Genomic DNA, 7,961 nt, shown 5'->3' on the forward strand with positions numbered 1-7,961 from the left:
GGCTATTCATTTCCCTTACATCATCCTGGAGGGAACAACTGACCAATCTCTAGCAGACAAAGCCCCCCAGGAGCTACAGCCCTCCCCAGCTCTCAGAGGCTAGCAGCTAATCTGTTATTCCTTTCCTTTCTGCAGGACTTCTGTTATTGTAGGTTAGAATATTTCAAGAATACAGTCATGGTACATGAGACTCACCTTTCAGGTGAAGCAACATTCCCACAGAGCAGTGTCAGTAACAGACTGGCCCTTCATTTATCACTGACACCAGGACTGCAAGACACATTCCTATCACATAGTAATAATGTGCAGGCATAATCATCTGGAACTCAGCAGTACAACAGGACCAATGATATAAAAAATATCTCAGTGGTGCCTCTGATACAGGATGATTTAGATTAGGTGTCACATGCTACTTAGGTGTAATAGTTGGTTTCAATCACTCATGATGATCAAATCAAATCTAATTTTATTTGTATAGCACCAAATCACAACAAAAGTCATCTCGGGACACTTTACAAAGTAAGGTCTAGACTTTACTATTATCACTATTATTATAAAGGAAAACCCAACAAATCCCTCTTCAGCAGAACGTGGTGACAGCAGGGAGGAAAAACTCCCTTTAATGGAAGAAACCTCCCACAGACTAATTTTATGGTTGTTATATTTCTGTTTATTCCAATTATGTTATACTGAGAGGTGTTTCTACTATTACTCAACACCCCTCCCTTCCCCCAAATGCACACAGACTTTGCCAATTGTGAAATGTCCCAGTATGCAAATGCTTAATACCTTAACTGTCTACTCTTACACCTTTCATCTGTTTTAAACACTCTCCCCTGGCCCACTGTATACCTAGGGGAAAGCATATCTTAATATGTTGTTTGGTTTAGATTGCCATCAAATATAAATCCTCTGCTCTTTAAATGAGTGACAGGTAATAAACCCACATGCTGCCTGTATTAGATTTGTTTCATAAGGCTGCCATACTTGGGCTATGCACACTGTGCACAGCGGTAGAGTAAATCATTCAGCAATCAGTGAGCCTGAAAATTAATTTGGGATCTAGTGGGCATGTCATGTTGAAACAGAGGGCAGATGGACAGCCAATCATTCTCACAAAAAGACAATTACAAAATGTAACTACTGAACACTTGACTCTTGAAAGGGCACTGTCTGTTTGTATGTGTGTGTGAATCTGGTATTGTGGGGACAAAATTCTGTTTACACACTCACTGTTGGGATTTGCTTTCCTTATGAGGACCAGATTCTGTTACCCATAATGTAAATCATTCAATTTTAGGGTGACGACTTGGTTTAAGGTTCGGGCAAGTCTCCAGGAAATGAATGTGAGTCACGGTAAAGTTCTCTGAAGTGATGGAATCACAACTGTGTGTGTGAGTGTCTGTATGTGGATGGAAAAGCAAATTCAGCAGCTGGTGGGATTTTTGTAATCCTCAGACAATACTGACATCGAGTGGGCACTTATTGGAACGTCACCATGTAGGAGCTGAACTGTTTCATGCAGTCAAGTCAATGGCTCATTAGGAATTATTGTGGGATTTTTACAGCACCTGTTATCTTTAGCATGTTATCAATTACAGGACATGACTAGGGAGCAGCTACAGTATTTACAGCTGGTAGTGTCAGTTCCCTTTAACAAGGAGAAAAGTAGTTTTTTTTTCCTCACATTTCATACTTGTCATATCTTTATTGCAGTTTGGCTTCAGCTCAGCAAACATTCAGGACAAACAAAGGCAGGAGTCGCTGAAGGGCATTGCTGACCTGAGGAAAAAAACATCAATTTCATAGAGGAAAAGAATACAATTAATATTGATGTATGGTTAGAAGCATACATGAACCTGAACTTAAAGCAAGAGCTAGAAAGACATAAAGAAAAGAAAGTTTGACAGCAGCATCTGTCAACACATCAAGATACGTTCCGATGTCAGTCAAACAAGTTAAACAACATTGTTGTCATATTTTTAACATGTCTTCTGAAGCTTTTCAAGGCTTCTTCCCATAAGCAGTGGCTTGGGGCAACCAACCCAGATGCATGAAACAAAACAAACACATCAAGACACTGTAGGAGCTTATGCTGACAGATTAGTCACATGCAAATGCGAGCAGATCTGTTCTGCTCCTGCTCAAAACTTTACATGTGCACTCAGATATACACGATGAGTCAAAACATTACAACCACTCATAGACCTAGCCTGACAATCTTGTAAGAATTGTGCTTGTCTAGAATATATCAGAAAGTGAACAGTTGGTTCTTGTAGTCAGCGGCAGGTGTAAAGACCCAAGTGACTATGACAAGGGCCAGTTGCTGGACAGATGGCAGTGGTGAGAACCTAAGTAGCCAGAAGAGGGCCCAGGGTCCAAGGAAATACAAACACTGGACACACAGCACATCACAGTGTATAGCAGTAGATGGTCAGTGTTCGCACTGGTCCTAATGTTTTGGCTCAACAGTGTATTCATTGTTTGTTACACACATTTTGTCACATTCAGAAAAGCTGGAATCAGAATCAGCTTTAGTGGCCACGTATGTTGATTATACAAGGAATTTGACTCCAGGACAGTGGCTCTCAATGTGCTTTTGTAAGGCAACAAGTTAAGTGTATGTATTCAAATAGGAAAAAATGTGAAAAGAAAAAAGAAGAGACAAACGTGATGATTATGTATATATACAATGTGAAGAAAAGTTTTCAGATAACGATAAACAATGGTTTTATTTACAAATTATTGCACAGCGGTGTTTGATATTATCCTGTACATGGATTTGCTGTTAATAACAGTGATGACCCAGGTGAAGAAACTGGCCTTGTGCCTGGTTGTCTTGGCATACAGTGACCTGTAATGCTATCCAGAGGGAAGGAGTTCAAACTGTTTGTGTCCAGGGTGTGAGGGGTCAGCAGAAATCTTCTTCGCCCTCCTTTTGACCCGTGAGGTGTACAGGACTTCCATGGAGGGCAGGCTCACACCAATGATCTTTTGTGCAGTCCTGACTGTCCACTGATGTCTGTTCTTGTCCTGTTTGGTTGCTGAGCCAAACCAGACAGTGATGGAGATGCAGAGAACAGACTCGATGATTCCTCTGTAAAACTGTATCAGCAGCTCCTGGGGCAGGTCAAACTTGAGCTGGCACAGGAGGTACATCCTCTGCTGTGCCTTCTTGATGGTCCTGATGTTGGACATCCACTTCAGATCCTGGGAGATAGTGGAGCCCAGGAACTTGTAGGACTTTACTGCTGATACAGTGCTGCCAAGTATGGTGGGGGGGGGTGAAGTCCACTGTCATCTCCACTGTTTTGAGTGTATTCAGCTCCAGGTTGTTGCCACCACATCACAGGGCCAGCTGTTCAATCACCTGTCTGTATTCAGACTCCAGAAATAACATATCAATACACACACACACACACGCACAGACATAGCTTTTGTTAAAATAATTAATCCTATTGATAAGAGCATGGATAATAAGAAAAACTGATGTTAAGTAACCAGTGGTGTGCATTTTTAGCACCATGAAGGCATGGGGAGTGGTGAGGATAGACCATTTTAACTATGTGTAAATATATATTTTCACAGGAGGGTATATGTACTTTGTATTCCTGAGTCTTATGGTAATTACCTATATTATTTTCAGTTTTACAAATGTGAGAAGGAAAACCAAGTCTCTTGCGTGTGCCTCAAAGAAAGGACTGACTGTGACACAGAACAAAACATAAGCTGCCTTGTTTTCTTTTTGACACTATATAATCTGTAGGCTAAATGAAAAATGACGATTCATGCACAGACTTCTTCTTTTTTTTTTTGTTTTAATTTGCATGGAGCATAGTGCCTTTTTTAAAGTATGCATTTCTGTTACAGTGTTGATTTATACACTTGTTCAAGCACAGTCATTTATATATAAATGGATAATTGTAACATTTGAAACCTGACAGATATAATCTATGCTTCTGTATTAAGAAAGATATGTGAATGAGTAGCAGCACAGCAGTTGGCACATTGGTCTCACAACAAGAGCATTCCAGGTTTGAGCTCGGGCTGACCTGAGGCCTCTCCATGCAGAGCTTGCATGTTGCCTGTGCAGCTTTTCTCCAGGTACTCTGTTTCCCTCACAAAGTCCAAAGACATGCAGTTTAGGCTGATTGGTGACTTAACTGCCCATGTGGGTGGTTGTCTGTCTCTAAGTGTCAGCCCTGTGATAGACTTGTGACCTATCCAGGGGCATTTTTAACTGCATGGGTGTGGCTCCTGAGGCTGTGGCAGATTTGTTACGTGGCCCTCTGCAGAAAAATATAGTTTAAAAATTTCCAGAAGAAAGTTGGTCCACCTCTGGTGTAAATGACTCAGAGGTTAGTTTTAGGAAGACTGAAGTAAAGGGGTACAAAATATAATGCAAACAGTAAGAATCCACACTCTGCCACAGCTACACTAAAAGTACTACACTTGCATGTTGCCACTTTGTGCTATTATGTAATTGTTGGTTGTAATTTGCATCTAATGTTTTAATCTAACTCATATTCTAATGTTTTATCAGTGCATGTATTTTAATGTTTTATTTATTTGTGTGCATTGTGTTAAGCACTTTAAGTGCTTTTGTACATGAAAATGTGTTATTTAAATAAACTTGCCTTGCCTGGAGAAAATCTACGCAGGAATGGGAAGAAAATGCCAACTCCACACAGAAAGGTCCCTCTCAGGACTTGAACCCAGAACCGTCTTGCTGTGAGCCAAGAGTGCTAACCACAACCATTACCGCCCTAGTAGTAACGTGAAAAACATAAACTTAAAGTGAAATTTCAGTCTTCAGTACCTGGAAAGTCTTACTAAGCTTTGTCACTCTAAACACAACAGGCTACAGCAAAGTGGAGGTAAAAGTGGGTTTCTTATTATCACTATTAATTCCTGTAAACATGCCCAATAGAGTTACACTTGTCATAAAAATCAATCTATGTTCTTTTCTTTAGTATAACAACAGCAGGCTGCAATCAATTTAACGTCTCGTATGCTAAAATGTGGCACACAAATCTGCCCAAACTGGAGTTTCAGCTTCCAGTTGTTGACTGAACTATGAACACACAGTGTTTCATTGTTCCAACTAGGCAACCTTGAAACTTAAGTTCAGTGAATTCAAAATAGTGTGATGAGGTCCAGCTTTGTTGCAAACTAGGACGAACCACATCCCACCTGAAGTTCTTCATTACCCTTAAATTGGCATTTGCCTGTGTACAGAGCAGACCAGTAAACTCAGAAGATGAAAATAAATGATGAAAGATTAAAATAAATATATCTCTACTGGATCCTTCACACATTCTTGATTGTTATGAGCTTATTTTCATATGTAAAACATATGAAACATCTTCATTAAATGAGAGTATTTAATGTGGCATGTCACATGCAATGTGATGACAAAAGCCTGCTGTGCTGCTTTGTGGTCAGAAATTCCACTCTAGCGTGGGGGTGGGGGTGCTCGTGAGAAGGAGGTATGCAGGTTAATATAATGACAAGAGCCAGGAAAACAAATTCATACATGACAAGACACAGAAAGACAAACTCCCTTTGGCTTCTGGCTTTTCAAAATGGACTACCAAGGTAAGAATCTGGTGTTTTTTTTCTGTAAAGGTGAAATTTAATTATTAGAAAGTAATTTATATTCCAGCAGTAGCATAGATTACTTTATTAACACATCCTTCTTTTTAATTACTTTTACATACATTTGTTTTGCAGTATTGACTTTTACAGTCAAGCATCAAATTGTCAGCCCTTCTAAAACAAATTATAAAGCTGGAGAACAATTACGTTGAATGACTGTATTTAAGTGATTAATGTGAAATTATTGGGTTAGAAGGGTAAAAGATAGGAGACAAAGTACAGTTTGGTTTTCTATTACAGTGTGATCTATGCTGCTGAGCAGTGTTTTATAAAGGGTTACAGTAATGACCTTTTTATAAATGACCCTGTAACACTTCAGCATTTTGGGACATGGCAGGAATTTGCTGGAAGGCTGATTAATATTAGATTGTTCTATCTCTATTTCTTATCAACATGGCTGTCTTGTGATTCTTATTTCAGAAGTTAATTTTGTTTATTTGAAAGATTCATAGTCACTGACTAGGCAGTTCCCTTTTTTCCTGTTCAAATGCGTTTCAGTATGTCATCAGTAAGCAAACATTATCAATTCAGTGCATTTGTGGAGCAAGCTATTAGATTCAGTTCAGTACACAGCTAGGCCATAGAAGCCCTGCATATAAGTTAATAGTAAAGCAGCCTGTTATTTACTTTTCAGTTATCAGATTATGATCATTTCTGTCTTTGAATAAGTTTTAAAAAGATACTGTGAATGGTGAGTGAGATGAACTTTCGGTCACCAGTAAGGATTCTGTTAGTGACAGTGATGATTCACTATAATCAATTCACTGTGAAACTTTGTTGATAAGCACTGATTCATACATGACTGATCACCTCTAACTGGATGGTGTGTGGCTACTTCTCAAGGGCTTCAGCAGTTTTCCAGGGGGCCCAAACTAGCACATTACAGAAGGTTACAGATTACTAGTTACCCTGTCAAAAATGTAATAAGTAATGGAGTTATTATAATTATTGGGTCAAAGTAATGTAACTTATTACTTTTTGATTTTGGGCTCTAAAAATGTTTTAAACTGTGCAATAAAACTGAAAAGTCCTAAAATACATTTAAAACCTGGCAGCCTAAACCTCACAACAGATCTTGACACTTATTACTGTCAAACTTTTATTAAATGTTCTTCAACATACAGTATTTTCTGTTACAGTGCATAACTATTATTGAAACGTAGCCTATTGAACAGTCATAAGAAAACCCTTTTCTGATTTAAGGAAAGTGTAGAATTTCCAGCACTAAGGATCCTTCTTGTCTGACAGCATAACCATCCGCTTTGGTGATTTATTTGATTGACAGACGAGAGGTGGTGCAAAGTCACACAAGAGTATCGATCAAAAGCAATGTCCAAAATTGAATGCATGTGGCCAAATGGATGGAGCATTTCTAAACATTGAGACAGCTCCTTGTTAGCCATCCTACCCTTGATGGCGTTATTAGTTTCAACAGCTTTGCTGACATGCGTTTTCTAGAAACTTGTCAAAAGAAGACACTTTGCAATGTACAGAATGATGTGGGGGTAGAAGAAAGAGTGGTCGGTTTACAGCGATCACCATTTAGCCAGTGAAAAGCATGTGGAATAGAGAGGGATGGCGGAAGAAAAGAAAAGAAGAAGTGATTAAGGGGCAGTGAAGGAAGGATGGCAGCAGTGAGCAGTGTCAGATTACATGAGTAGTGTCCTTTAGTTTGATACACACCACACACGAAGAAATAGCTAGATATATGCATCTGAGTTTTTGATGTATGCATTAGAATCAAGATTCAAAGCGTTTGTTGTCATATGTACAGTAAGGAAACACATTTCCCTGCACAATGAAATTCTTACTTTGCTGTCCACAATGAATGCCAAACAATATCAGTCTAAAATAGTAGATAAATAGTAGTATATACAATATCAAAAGAAAAAAACAGCAGTGAAAAGGAATAAAATAAAAGTATAATAATAATATGTACAACAGTCGGCAATGAATGTGCAATTGTGCATGTGCAAACTGAGAATGTAAACAGTACAAGTGGAATTATATGAAGTAGTTCCTGATTATAGACTCCTGTCAGCTGTTCAAGAGTCTGATGGCAGTTGGAAAGAAAGTGTTTTTCAGTTTAGGAGTCCTGCATTTCACACTCCTGAGCCTTCGACCGGAGGGTAGGGGTATGAATAGTCCATGCTGGGGGTGGGTGGGGCCCTTGAGGATGGAAGCAGTTTTCCTATGCACCCTGCGGTGGTAAATGCTCTGCAGAGAGGGCAGTGGAGTCCTGGTGATCTTCTCCACAGTCTTTACCACTCTCTGCAGGCGCTTGCAGTCCATAGCAGTAGTGC

This window comes from Monopterus albus, unplaced genomic scaffold (assembly GCF_001952655.1).
Source record: "Monopterus albus unplaced genomic scaffold, M_albus_1.0 scaffold40.1, whole genome shotgun sequence".
Taxonomy (NCBI): Eukaryota; Metazoa; Chordata; class Actinopteri; order Synbranchiformes; family Synbranchidae; genus Monopterus; species Monopterus albus.